Source organism: Fukomys damarensis, unplaced genomic scaffold, assembly GCF_012274545.1.
Source record: "Fukomys damarensis isolate Sample0158 unplaced genomic scaffold, DMR_v1.0_HiC HiC_scaffold_25, whole genome shotgun sequence".
NCBI lineage: Eukaryota > Metazoa > Chordata > Mammalia > Rodentia > Bathyergidae > Fukomys > Fukomys damarensis.
The window spans coordinates 25,648,981-25,664,261 of NW_022900937.1; the positions used below are offsets into that span (position 1 = coordinate 25,648,981).

General features: G+C 44.2%; 1 protein-coding gene across 2 annotated transcripts in view; it reads right to left on the bottom strand.

Moving 5' to 3' along the window:
- Positions 1-15,281, bottom strand: part of Tmem266 (transmembrane protein 266) — a 95,419-nt gene that overhangs the window by 63,945 nt on the left and 16,193 nt on the right. Inside the window, exon 1 of one of the 2 annotated variants that reach the window (XM_010626002.2) lies at positions 3,506-3,559. The exons of the other annotated variant lie outside the window; for it this stretch is intronic. The gene's annotated coding sequence lies outside the window, so the exon portion shown is untranslated. Of the gene's footprint in view, positions 1-3,505; positions 3,560-15,281 lie in introns of those variants that run through there. 2 annotated transcript variants of the gene reach the window in all.

A 15,281-nucleotide genomic window follows, 5' to 3' on the forward strand; every position in this document is an offset into this window, starting at 1 on the left:
ATAATGAGCAAGATCAAACAGTGGCCACCGTCTCATTTGAACCCCACAGGCATGACAACCCTTGACACCAGGCAGGACCCAGTTGGAGCTTGCACCTAGGGAAGTGCTGTTCAGCAGCAGGATCTCTGAAGAGTCGTGTCCTTCTGGAGGCCTATGACTCAGAGCTATCCCCTCTCTCTGATGTCTTTATGTGAGGGTGTTGTACGGAAATCTCATGGAAGGCTGAGAGGATCTCACTTCCTTCTGAATATCATTTCTTCCTAAAGGGTGAAGATTGGCGAGAAAGCCAGCCAAGGTATCTGCACGGTGATGGCTGTTTTACTGGTAAGGACCCAACATGTGCAGAGATGGTAGGGAGTGCACAGCTCAGGTTCTGTCATCAGGAGGATATGAATAGTGACTGACAAGGATGTGTGCTGAATGCCAGCTGCATGGCAAAGAGGAAGATGTGAGGAGACTGAGGCAGGAGAGGACTGGGGTTCTTCCTTAACCTTGATGTGTCCAGTCCATGGCAGGGGTAAGCAAGGAACAGGGAACATCAGCCTCTGGCCCTGAAATCTGGCTCTGTAAACCACTTGGAGAGTTTTGTACAATGCAGATTCCTGGGCCACCCTTGAGTTTTTGATCCAGGAGGCAAGGAACACAGTTTCCTTGAGCAGCCAGATGACAGACAACTGAGAAACAAAGGCCTGACTACTCCACCCTACATCTCCTCTACTTTATCTCCTTGCTCTCTTTCTCAAGAACCACAGTGAGTCTCTCTCTCACTTCAGAAACATGACCAGCCTCAGTACCTCCATCCTCTCCTGTAAACTGCTGTTCTCTACTTGCTTTTCCTTGAAAAGTCCTTCTTTGTCTCTGGAAGTCTTTGGCCCTGAATCCACCCCACATCCACACCTTTCCTTATCTGCTCTCCATCCAGAACAAACTGCAGCTGTCCCTCACCAGGGTTACATTCAGTGCTGGACCCACAGGAAAACCACACCCAGGGACCCCGTGGTTAGAACACTGCATGGGCTCTCTTCCCAAATGATGCAGATGGAAGGCAAACACTCCATTCTGAGCCACTTTTGCCACCAGCAACTGAACACATCCGGCTGACCCCCCTCAGGCACTTCATTGAGTTTCCCTTGAAATTGCTAAGTGATGGAGCAATATGACGTGAGAGGAATTTTTGCTGTTACATTTCCTTGTCTCTAAGAAGCCATCAATATGAGGTGACAGTGCATTTAATAACAGCTTGTCAACAGCAAAGACTTACACACTGTCACATTAAATTTATACATCAAGTGTGAGACCCTGATGGTTTCAGTAATGCAGAAATAGGAAAGAGGTGCTTGATTCCAACTTCCTCTAACTCAGCATCACTGCTTCCAACTGGGGACAGTGGGTGGAGCCTCCTGTCCTCCCTTTGCTGTCCATGTCAGTTGTCCCCTTTCAGGGTATGGGTCATTTTTCTGTTCATGTCCTAGTGGCTTATGCTCATGTGCCATCCACCCTGGACAACATATTCTTTCAGGTCAGGGTTCACAATCAGCAAATTAAAAAAGCAAACCCTCAGGCACATTTCAACTGCCAGATTTAGCACAGCAGCTTTCTGAACACTAACGTGAGGTCCCTGCGTGCTCCAGGAGTGTGCTCCCTGCGTGCAGAAAGTGTTCCTCAATACTCCATCAAGCTCCCAGTCCCTGCCCTACTGGGGACAGCTGCAACCATGTGAGGTCATCTCAGTGCCTAAGGAGAAACACAGCCAGGCATCCTGTTCTGGAATTCAGTAGCACATTTCAGAAATTAGTGGGCTTTATATTTTATAGACATTTTAGGCTTTCAGAAAAATCAGTTAGAAAGTACAGTGCACTCCATACGCCCCCTTCTCTGCCCACTTCCATTTCCTCTATTATTAATGTGTTATATCACCATAGCATATTGGTTAAGACTTACCATTAATGTCAATGCTTTATTACTAAACTCCCTGGTTTATATAGGGTTCACTCGTCACACAGCTCAGGTCTACGGGTTGTGACGGATGTATAATGTTGAGTGTCCACAATCACAGTATCATACAGGATGCACGTGTTCACTCTAAAAATCACATCTGGCACCTATTCGCCCCTCTCAACTGTCCTCCCCACCTCAAACTGTCTGGCATCCCTGATCTTTCTGTCTCTACACCTTTACACCACTTAGTAATATACACATGAGATTCCTTCCTATCTCTTCATGGGTCAATGGTTCGTGTCTCTTTATTGCTGACCAATACTGTGCTGAAAGGATGTGCTGCATTTATCCACTCATGATCTGAAGGGGCATGTTGGCTATTTCTAGTTTTTGGCAATTATGATGAAAATTGCTCTCAACATTTATGTGCAGGTTTTGTGTGAACATAGTTTTCAACTCATTTTAGGTAAATATCACGGAGTATGATAGCTAGATCTTATGTTAAGACTACCTTTAGCTTTGCAAGAAACTGCCAGGTTATCTTCCAAGGTGAATGTACCATTTTGAATTTCTACCAGCGATGAATGAGCATTCCTGTTGCTGATGTTCCAGATTTTAACTATTTTAATAAGGGCTTAGCAGTATCTCATTGTTTTAATTTGCATTTCCAGGATGATAAATGCTGTTGAGTACCTTCTCATGTGCTTATTTAACATATGTACATTAATTTGGTAGTGTCTGTTCAGATCTTTTCCCTTTTTAATTAGGCTGATTGTTTTCTTATGGATATAGTCCTTTATCAGATCTGTGCTTTTCAAGTATTTTTCCTAGGTTAGGGTTTGTTTTTTCATCACTTTTTAACCTTTGGAAAATGACTACTACACCACAGCAAACCAACTTAGGCTCTCTTTGGCCTCCAGCATTTATTCCCTGGGTAACTCTGTTTGCCAGGGTGTACCTATAGACTTGCACCTGATTGGTAACTCAAATTAAAGCCTGCCATTGCCACTTCTGAAGTGTTCCGGGAAGTGTGTAAACACTGTTGAACATGTTTAATCTTTCAACACGTTGTTATTATTGCTACGTCCTTTTTGAGCTTAATGCATTTTTAACAAATGTTAGAGACCTCGGAGGCACTGGGTGCTGGGCCCCACTCCTTGCTTGAACAGTAGTTGTACTTCTCTCTCAACCCATGGACAGAGTCAGAATAACTCAGCCTGGCCTCTTTCCTCAATATGTAGCCTGGCCTGGCCTTGAACTTGTGATCGTCCTGCCTCAGCCTCCTAAGAGCTGGTATCACAGCCATGTGCCACCACACCCCACCAAGGACACCTTAACTCCACTGCTATAGGGTTTTTTCTCCCACCCTTACCTTGCCCTTTGGGCCTGGTACCTGCTGAAGTTCACTCCACTGTATCTCTAACCCCAGGGTGCCTGGCATAAAGACCCTCTGAGGCATCCTAGCCTTCACTAATGTGCTTTCCACAGGTGGACGCACCAGGAGAGCCACAGGAAAGTGAGATTTAGCCTTGTTCTCAACAGCTAAGTTAGAAGAGGGGAGAATTACCTCAATTCCCAAAGAATTCAGCAGGTAGTAAATTTAGTCAGCACTGTAGAAGCCTTGTACTGTGACGTTCACCTCCCCGACATACCAATCAGTTTCCTTATCTAGAACAAAAAGCTGACAGCAAGAGATTACAGCCTTGTATTTCAGAATGTGGTTCCTGGGCTTCAGCATCAGCAGGCAGCTTGTTAGGAATGCAGATTCTCTAGCCCCAGACCGAGTAACTCAGAAATCTTGTGTTCAAAAGATCCCTAGGGCATCTGTAGGACATCACAGTTTGACAAGCACTGGGATGCATGATTTTTAAATTCCCTCTCAGGTCTAAGACACCGATTATGACCCCACCAAGAGGAGGTTGCTGAGTGGTCTAGAGGAAGATGCTGACGCGCTAGGCCCTGAGCAAGCCTGAGGCTGCCTCCACAACCCAGCTTCGGTGCCAGGCCTCGGGCATGGCAGGCAGCCACTGGCTGCTGGTCAGTGTGACCCACCTGGAGAGTCATGCTGCCCTCCCGCCAGGGAAACAGCTCGAGCTGTCACGACAGAGCAAGACCTCGAAATGGAGGCTGGGAGTGGTGCCTGTGTACAGAGAGCTCTGCTCAGCTACGTGGGCCTCACTTGGGGGCCTGGACCGCCCTTACAGCCAGGCTCAGCTGCTCTGTACCCACCCCCACCCCTAACCCTTTTAGTTTGCCAAGAAGCCAGAGCAGGGAAGGTGGGAATTAACCAGGAAGATTCATGGCATGTCTGAGGGTGTAAACATGGGGAAGAGGGAAGTGGGAAGAGGTATCTGCTAAAATCTGTCCCTCTAAATGCAAAGATGGCTTCAGCTGTCAGATTTCTAGGTTTCCTGGGGTGATCAACTGTCTGACCAAGGACAAGGAATAAGAGCAGTGTGGTAGGAACCAGCAAGGTGGGGTTCTCACCCCAGAACCCCTTCTTTTGAGTGGTCTTCTCTCTAAATTCAAAGTCCACATGTATACAGTGAACCTGGATTAATTCAAGTATTTGAACCCTGAGGACAGACCTGGTAAGTGACTAGGTGTTGAGAACAAGTGATATTTATGACACTGACAGTTCAAATAATTTCCTAAAGAGCTTTCCGGTTTGACTATTCTATTTTAAGAACAGGCTTTGGAGTCAGATTTGGGCTACAAATCTGAGCTTTCTTACTTACCAGCAAGCAGCTCAAATCTGTTTTTTGTTGTTGTTGTTTTTTTTTTTTATGCAGAGAATGGGCTAACAATTCCTTCTTCAGGATGCTGCTGTGAGGATCGGAAAGTAAGTGCAAAGCATGCTCTAGTGTGCAGTGCAGTCACTTCCTGGACACTGACTGTGTGCCCTATGTGAACTACATATTCAAGTAGAAGAGCCATAAGCCACATGTGGCCACTGGGCACCTGGAAGGGACCTCACACTACTGAAACATGATGTACATGGAAAATACACACTACACCAAAGACCTCGTGTGAATTTAAAAATGCAAGCTATCTCTAGTAATTTTTATATTTGATTTCATCTTGAAATAATATTTTGGATATAGTGGCAAAGCAAAATACATTAAAATTAATTAATTTTTTTGTTTTACTTTTTGAACGTGCCACTAGAAGATATAAAATTGCATACATGGCTTCTGTTGTATTTGTATCGGACACGGCTGGTCTAGTAACAAAGCAGAGTGTATGTCTGCTGTCTTTGTGTTTTGTGTGTTGGGTTGGAAAGATCATACTCTCACTTTAATCACACCCAAGAGAGCCTCCTGTGGGGAAGAACTGGCAGGAAGGAGAAAGGAAGACAAGGTGGTAACTGCACTTAATAATAGTACTGTACACTACATACCTGAAAATGGTTAAGAGAGATTTTAGGTGTTCTCACCACAAAGTAAGTATGTTAGGTACTATCATGTTATACAGCCATTCTGCAATGCACACGTTTCTAAACATCATGTTTATATCATAAATATACATAAATTTTATTCATGAAATAAACAGAAGTAGGAAGGGGAAATGCAGGTGGGTCTGAGGGTTGTGGAAAGTGTGAAGGAGGTCACTGGTAGGCAGAGAGTTGCACATAGCCCGGTGCAGGGACAGGTCTGGTTCTTCCATTGTGCCTTGCATAGGGCACCTGATGACAACCGATTCAGCTGGGAGCCAAAAGGAGACACGGGAACAATGTGGAGGGAGGGGTGAATTCAGAGGATTGTGTGGGAAGAAGCTGGTCCCAATGAACTCGGTGAGCTATGCACCTGGGAAGCAACAGGAGAGAGGGTGGCTAGACTGGGAGGCAGCTTAGCATGGTGAGACCATCTTTGATCTTTCCTATGTGTTCAGGACTCATGTTCCCATGGAAGACCTCCTTTGCACACAGTGTGACTGTAATAACATTGTCCACTGTCACCACAGGGACACTGTGATGTACACCACCTTGGCAGGTTTAAACACTGATTTCCACAAATGTGTTCATCTCTCATCCATTCAAACATTTTCTGAGTCCCTGGCTAGGCCCCTCTATGGAAACTACAAAGGTAACAGATATCACCTTGCACCATCCTTGACCAGGGCCAAACAAACCACAGCCTGCAGGCCAAGTTAAACTCAATATTTGCTTTGGTAAACAGTGTCTTACTGGAACATAGCCATGTCCAGTCCTTTACATACTGCCTGCCTGCTTCTGCTCTACAGTGGCAAACTGCATACAGTGGCAGAGACTGTGTGGATCACAAAACTAAAACATTCCCTATCTGCCCCTTTGTAGGAAATGTCTGTTGATCCCCATCTTCGAATAATAGGCATATAAGCAAAGAATGGTGATACGATGAGATTGGGGCTCCCATACAGGGATGGGAAAGTCTGGGGAAGACACCAGGGAGGAGAAAGAGGGTGAGGATACAAGGACCCTGTGAAGAGGGTACTGAGTGATTTGAGGACTATGAAGGGCATAAGAGAGTAAAGGGACCTTCTAAGAAGAAACAACTGCACATGTTAACACACAGAGGAAAATGGGAAATTCTAGAAGCTCGCTTTGGAGAAACACAAACTTCAAGCAGGACTTCTGTACAGCCCAGCAATCCTAACTCTGACTGTCCTTCGCTTCTAAAAGTTTCCTTCCATCTTCTCCTTTCTCCTCACACTCCTGACACCTCCGTTCCACTCTCAGATGAAGCTCTTCTTTTTCCCCCTAGGGAAACTGTGGCAATCCCAACCAGAGCCCCACATGCTCCCCACATCACAGCAGCTCTGTCACCAATGCCGTCCTCTCTCCCTCTGCAAATGAATTGTCTGTGTCCTCACCCAGGGCCACCTTCTGCTTGGAGAAGGTCTCACCCCTACTCTCCGTTCCTTGGTGACGCGGTTCTCTCACTTGTCCTTTGCTCCTGCACTGCCATCTCTCCTTCTCCACTGGCCTGATCCCAAGAGCTTCACGCATGCTTCCTAAGAAAACCCCTTCATGCCCACCCAGCCCTCCAGCATGGCCCTTTCTGCCCCCTCACAGTACATTCATTTGAAGACCTGTAGCCATGTCACCCCCAATCCCTCTTTCCTCATTTTCTCTTCAATCTACTACTTCACTTGAGTTCTTATCCCTGCTTTCTTTAACCTAATCTTCTTGAGGTTGCCAATGACCTACCTGTTAAATCCACCAAACAATTCACAATTCTTTATTTGCCAGGTGTAAGAGCAGCCTTTGGCCTACTGAATCCCTCCCTCCACTCTAATACACTTCCCTATCAGCACATAGGAATCCACCCTCTCCACACCTCTCCTTCACAGGCCACCTCTCCATTTCCCCCCAACTTCCAAATGCTTATCTTCCTCCACTACTCCCCCAGCAATGTCTCAAAACCTATCTGTGCTGTCCAATAAAACCTCATGGGGAAATGGAAACGTCCTAGAGTTGTGCTGCCCCGTGTGGTAGCCCCCAGCCACATGTGGCTATGGAACACGTGGACCATGGAACCAATTATATTTTTATTTTTTTTAAAACTTCATTTTGAATTTAAAGAGCCACACACGGCTGGTGGTTAGGCAGTACAGGTCTACTTGCTGATGACTCTCAAATATACAGGTTTTTCTTGAGTTACTGCCCTTAACTCCAGGCCTGTAGATCCGGTTGCCTCCTGGACATCTCCAGGAAAGAGGTCAACTGCCCCGACATATCCTTTCCTGTCTTACTGAATGACAACACCCTTCCAGTCACTCAGCCCAATGGCCCTGGTATCATTCCTGACTGTTCCCTTCACACTCACATCTAGTCTGTTATAGATCTGTCAGCTCTGCCTTCAGAATATACTCCAAATCTGATTGCTTCTCACCACCCCTTCACCCTCGTCCAGGCCTCCTCATCTATAAGCTGGATGGATGCAGCAGACTCCTAATTGGTCCCTCATTTCCACCTTCACTCATCTTCCATATGGCAGAAGTCCCCTGAAAACCTAAGTCAGGTAAGTCGTTCCTCAGCTTACCACTCCCAGTGGTGTCCATGCTGGCCAGTTGTGCGATGGCCTCAATGTTCTGTACCCCACCTGCCACATCTCCCATCACTCTCCTCTGTGTTCCCCTCTCTGGCCACACTGATCCCACTCTTCATGCATGCTGAGCGCACTCCCTGTCCTGACCCCTTCTCTGTCCGGAATGCTCTTCTCTCGGGTCCATGGCTTGCATTTTCTCACTTTCTCAGGTCTCTGCTACAATGTCACCTCAGTAACAAACACTTCCCTGGGCACTGGAACTAAAATTTCACCCTTCCCACAGTTCCTGTCTTCATCTGTTTCATTTTTCTCTATAGCATGTCTTACCATCTGCATGATAAATAGGATCATTATTCCCTTATTAAGAATTTCCCCATAAGAAAATAAGCTCCATGAGATCAGGGACTTTGTTTCATGATCTCTATTTACCACTGCACCCTTAGCACCCACGACAAATTTGTGGTCAAGAAATATTTGCTGAATGAAGAATAAGTGGAGAAGAGTACTGGAAAGTGGAGAGGACAGAGAGGTAGCTAACTCATGAAAGAGACAAAGGGCCGATCCTAAAGGCATGCATATGGATGGAGTTATGGCAGGTCACCCAGTGGCCTGGCCACTCGAGCCCAGGTGGCCTCTCGCAGCATGGCTGACCTCCTCCAGTTGTACAGGAGGATGAAGGCAGAAGGCGGCTTACCTGCTTCTAGGTGGGAAAACTACTCTTCACTACTTGAGGGGCTCGAGTGGTTCCCAAGTTCATCCTAATGGAAGGTACCCCTAAAGTAATGCAGTCTGTTCCTGAGCCCTGCTTCTGTCCCAGTCTGGGTATGTGGTGGGCCAGGGCTTGGAAGTGACTGGACCTCAGAGTGCCCTCCTCTTCCCCTGCCTGCCAAGGAGAGCAGAATCTGTGGATGAGTTGGGGAGCAAGGAGCAGATCTCAGCCTGGAACCCCGGAAGCAGCAAGATTTACTTTTTCTGGATCCTGAGGAGACATTTTTCACTGGTGAGGTCAGGGCATTTTCCTACCACAAGAGCCCTTGGACACAGCCAGGGACTGGTCTGCATGGTAAAAGACACCAAGGCCCAGAGTCAGGTGGTGACTCCTCAAAGTCACTCAGAGGGTTTGTGTCTGAGTTAGGACTGAACCTGGGTCCTGTCTCTTTATAACACAATGCTGCCTTCAAGACAGTGTTCTTTGCACCTGGTTTTTGTTTTTCTGTTTTGTTTGTTTGTTTGTTTTTAGCAAATCTTATACTGGGCCCACCTTTTGGTTTCATCCAATTGCTGATTCTGAGCCCCAGCCTGGGCTTTGATATCATAGGGACAGCCTGGCTGGTAGTTCCTCCTGAGAGTTTTAACCTCTGTGCCTGTAAATAAGGTTCTGATTCTGATCCTCACACAGAAGGTGGAAATTAGAGGACTTCTGTAGTTGTCATGGTAACCCTGGAGCTCTTTTTCACCAGGTACTTCAGTGTTTAACATCCCTCAGCAATGGCTGTTAAGTCCCAGCTGTGTATCAACAGCCGTGATCCTGGGTATCTCAGCCTGGAACCCCGGAAGCAGCAAGATTTACTTTTTCTGGATCCTGAGGAGACATTTTTCACTGGTGAGGTCAGGGCATTTTCCTACCACAAGAGCCCTTGGACACAGCCAGGGACTGGTCTGCATGGTAAAAGACACCAAGGCCCAGAGTCAGGTGGTGACTCCTCAAAGTCACTCAGAGGGTTTGTGTCTGAGTTAGGACTGAACCTGGGTCCTGTCTCTTTATAACACAATGCTGCCTTCAAGACAGTGTTCTTTGCACCTGGTTTTTGTTTTTCTGTTTTGTTTGTTTGTTTGTTTTTAGCAAATCTTATACTGGGCCCACCTTTTGGTTTCATCCAATTGCTGATTCTGAGCCCCAGCCTGGGCTTTGATATCATAGGGACAGCCTGGCTGGTAGTTCCTCCTGAGAGTTTTAACCTCTGTGCCTGTAAATAAGGTTCTGATTCTGATCCTCACACAGAAGGTGGAAATTAGAGGACTTCTGTAGTTGTCATGGTAACCCTGGAGCTCTTTTTCACCAGGTACTTCAGTGTTTAACATCCCTCAGCAATGGCTGTTAAGTCCCAGCTGTGTATCAACAGCCGTGTGATCCTGGGAAAGTCACTAATCTACCCATCCATCCATCCATCCATCCATCCATCATCATACACTAACATCCAAAACCAATTTGTGCCAGTTTATACTGTTACACATAAACTAAGGCTACTAAAATAAAAAAAAAGTTCAAAACCATATTTTGTTAGAAATAGAAAATATAGAAAAAATCAACGTAAGCATTGAACATACATTAAAGCACTTTGGTGATCAGTAAAAGCTACTAAATTACCTAAACTAATATAGCTAATTACAACTGGAAATTACATTTAATTATGGCTTTTGAGTTTTTTCTAATTCCTTTCCCTCAGTTTCCTCCACTGTAAAATGATGAGGTTGAACTTAATGATCCAAAATCTACTTAAGGACCCACTATTCTGTGATCCCATCTTATAGAGGGCTGGACAGTAACTGCCTCGGACTTCTGCCTTTGTCTTTCTCCTTCGACAGTGGCAGCAAAATGACTCACACGAGGACATAGCTAAGCTTATCTTCCAAGCTCCACTCGTCCAACTCATTCGGCTTTGACTGAGTGCCTACCACAGGGAGGGCATGGTGCCAAGGCTGTGGAGATGAGCCAGGAAGACCTGACAAAGCCTGTCCTCAAGGCCTTGTCAAGGGCAACTGTAGTCAAGTCAGAAGCTGTGGGTTCTAAAGAGGATAATGAAGAGCCTTGGGCACCTAGAAGATGGAGAAGGCTTCTGAGGAGCTTTTGGAGGAAACTTTAATGGCGCCTTAAAGGAAGAGGAGAGATTTTAAATTATGAAAGTAATCCATGCACATATTAACAACAATTCAAATGGTTCTGAGACAAAGAAAATAACAGAATGCAAAAGTTGCCCTCTCAGTCTCCTACTTCTAGTCCTAACCCACTGAGGTAACCAGGTTTAACACCTCCTCTTGCCTCTTCTCCGTCTGGGATGGATGTAGAATGCAGTTTCTGGCACCTACACCCTTCTCTGGCTCTCTACACCTCTCTCTGGGAGGCACAATGGAATCAGACAACCTAGGTGCCAACCTCAATGCTGCCATTTTCTAGCTGCATGACACTGAGCATCTTCCCATCCCTAGGTATCCGCATCTGGAAAATGGGTATTGTTATAAAATAGCATTGTTATAAAATCGATAACCTGCTAAAGGCGTAGAATAATGGCTAAAAGATACTACAGATGCAGTGAAGGCTAACTATTATATCATCAATATTCTTCTCAACTTTACAACTTTGATTAGCTGTACCAATACTTTTTTATGTGTCAAGGTTTAAAGAATTTATACTCCATTCTGAAACTATATAGAATTTTGCACACTTAGCAAAACTGCTCATAAATTGAGCCCAAATATTGAAGACCACTAAGCAGCATTTATATGGTTATACTAACTTCAGAATTGTGCAGTGTGATGAAACCATGATAGAAATAGTATCCATTTACTCTACCCACATTACTATTAGATGCAGAAAGTTAAACTGTGCATGTTTTCTTATTTCTTATATTCCATCCTATTGCTCAAAATCATGTTCTATTTTAATTTGCTTCATATTTGGCCCATAATTTCTCACACAGGTTTTTATTTCTCTGGGGGTTCTACTTTCCCTAATTTTCCTCTTGAGTGGTCAGTTTCAGAAATATTACTCTATGGATCTGCTGCTCAATGGTCATCCTGGCCTATTTTTTCTCAGTGGCCATATGTTCCTTTTTGCTGGATCTTTCCTCAACATTGCCTTGCTGGAATAGATCCTCAAGTAGTTTTTTTCCATCAAATTATATGGAAAGGAAGTTTTCTGAGTCTTTGCACATCTAAGAGTGATTTTATTTTGCATTATGCTTTCTCTCCTTCTACATCAACACTGTGGCTTCCACTGCTAATAAAAGTTATATTGATATGTTAGTTGGTGAAATGATTACCACATCCAGTGGATACTTTTTATCCTACTCATTTCTGAAGAATTTGATATTACTGATAACAAAAAATCTCTTTTCCCTTGGTTCTTGGGACATTATACATTCTTTTTTTCCCTCCCTCTGTTTCTTTCCTTTGAGCTTTCACCTTCTCTTTACAATCAGTCAATGCTGATAATTTTTGATGTCCCATCTCTGCCCACCGAAGATTTTTTTCTACATGGGTTTACCGAAATAGCTCATCTATCACTACAGTTTCAACCACCATCTATGCGTTGAAAAAGAGAACTGTCACATAAGAATTCTGAAATTAGTCTGTTTAGATCTTAATTTATCTTACCTCTAACCAGAAGTTATTTCCATCTCTGTGGTGTTTTGGTTCATGAAGTCACCATCCACCCAAATGCCTCCATTTAAGAACAGTGGTGCACTGACTTCCCTTCTCTCCTTGATATCCCTTACCCATTTGCCAAATCCTCTCAAATCTTTATCAGAAATGCCTCTGGGATTTCATCATCTTCTCTATTCTCTCTGCTCCCTTAATCTGGATCTCATTATTCCTCACTGGAAAAATAAAACAGCCTCCTAACTTGCCTGTGTGCCCAGAGTCTCCTGTCCTTCGTTTAGGAAATTATCTTCCAAATAATTACATGTGAACCGCCCTTTCTTCCATTTAAGGACCCAGCTGGCTCCCTACTGCTCACAAAATCCACAAATATCACTCTCCCCATTTATAATTCCAATCCCTTCCCTCACCTTCAACCTTGCTACAACTTTAGACTGAGACTTCTGAGAAGGAAAATACTTTATCACTGAGGTGCATTCCTACCTTTTTAAAACCTTTGAGACAGGGTCTCATGAAATTGCCCAAGCTGGCTTCAGACTTATGATTCTCCTGCCTTGGCTACCTGAGTAACTGAGATTACTGGCACACACTATGCTTTTTATATTGACCATTTCATTTCCAACTTCTCCAGGGCTAGATGCTCCCTCTATATTCTGAGTACCCTACTTGTTATGGTTTAGATCTAAAATGTCCTGCAAAAGTCTCATGTGTTTGGAAGGTGACTGGACCTGGGGGTGCCACACGCATGGGTGGATTCATCCAGTGATGAGTTCGGTAGCCCAAATGTGCTGTCAGCAGGTGAGACCTGCTTGCAGATAGGTCACTGGGAGCATGACTTGGAAAAGCGTAGGCTCGTCCCTAGCTCCTCGCTTCTCTCTCTGCTTGCTGGCTGCTGTGATGTGGGCAGCTTTCCTCCCCTGGACCCTTCCACTATGCCCTTTCAGTTTTAGAGCCAGCCAACTATGGACTATTGCTCAAGAAGCCATGAACCAACATCAACCTCTTCTTTAAATTGTGGGAGTTCAGTATTTTGTCCCAACAATGGGAAAGTGAGTAACACATTGCTGGTGATTTTTATTTAGCTCTAATACTGTCATGAGTTTTCATCCTCCTCTCGGACTGTCTTGTCAGCTCTTCGGACCCAGACGGTACATGCTTTTTACATACTGGTATCCTCAGGACCTAGCCAGGTCTCACAGCTAGAACACACTACTTCAGTAGATGCTGAGGAAATAAGAGGACAGAACCTTAAGGAGTGACTCTGTCTAGGGAACAGGAAGAGGAGCCTTGTTGAGGGTAACAAGGACCTTTTAGAGTCACAAAAGCCAAGGGGAACAGATCCCAGGGAGATGGTGGACTGCTGCAGGGAGGCTGTAGAAGATGATGCTGTGAACAGTCACCAATCTTAAGGTCTGTGGCCACTTGCCAGACACATGTTCCAGTAGCAGGAGGGGGAGTCAATGTAACTGATGAGTTTGGGGAGAGGGAGTGGGGGAGGAAACAGTTCTTCCTAACCTGACTTCTATGGCATTTGACATTAGCCCCTCTGAACTTATCAAATCACTTTCCCTTTCTTTGGCCTCTATGACAGGACATTTTAACATCTCGGATTCCTTCATGGGTTCCTTGCTCTCTCTTGCCCTTTAAATGTCAAGGTTTCCAGGATTCTGTTTTTAGCTCCTGTTTCTGTTCAATCCATATATTTTTTTCCCCTTCATGATGGTTTCAATGATGCCTCCTTGCTGATGACCCGGTTTTTTTTCCTCCAGCCCAAGACCCTCCATGAGCCTCAGATTCATAACTAGTTCTGCCCTCTAGACACGTAGATGCTCCAAAGATACCTCAACCCCAACATTTCTGAAACTCAACTCATTTCCGACCACCAAAAACACACTCCCAAAACTTTCTTATCAACTATACTAACATTACCGAAGTTTTCTTAACCTTTTCCTCTTCACTTTTTAGGTCTTGTCAATTATGTCACCTCAATAATCCAGAAATTTATTTTTCCAAACTCCTTTTCTAACCTCACTGCCACTGCTTACATTCTGGCTTCTATATTTCCCAGCTGCATTAGTATAATTTCTCCCAGTCAGCTTTCAACCCCTTCTTCTACCATTCTCTACACTTCCAAAGAAAGGTTTTTCTCTAGTCTAATTTTTTTTCTAGTCTAATTTTTTAAAAACTGAGATATAATTTGCATATAGACACATTATAAATGTACAGTTTGATGGGTGTGAGCAGAACCATCAACCCAATCAGGATTTAAAGCATTTCCTGTACCAAAAAGTTCCCTTATAACTGATACCACAGATCAGTTTTCACTTGTTCTTGAACCATACATAAATAGAATCCTATGGTATGGATTATCTCATTTCTGGATCCTTTAGCTCAATATAATAAGATTCACAAATCTTACTGGATTTTTCAGTAATCTTCTCCTTTATGTTGCTGAGTAGTATACATCTGTATGGATGTACAAACCATAATTTCCTTTTCACTTCAACTGATGGGAAAATTCAGTTATTTCCAGTTTTGACTCTTACAAAAAGTTGTCATGAACATTGTTTGCAAAAGTCTTTTTTGGATATATACTTTTCATTCTTTCAGGTAAAACTTAGGTAGAGTTGGCAGCCTGTGAGATAAATTTATGTTTAACTTTACTTTTTTCAATTGTTTATTGGTATACTTAAAGAAAACAATACATTCATTATTGGGATCTCTTACCTTTACATGATATATCTTAGTTCTTGTTTTTTCCCCATATCCCTGCCCTCCCTTCACCCACTTCACCTTCTCTATTTATAAATACTTTGTTTCTATTTTTTTCATATTTTTTCTTTTCCTTTCCCCTCCCCTTCCCACTTCCCCTTTAGCCATTTTCTTCCTATTTCACACTCCCAATTATACCATTGGAACCTTATTTACACTTAG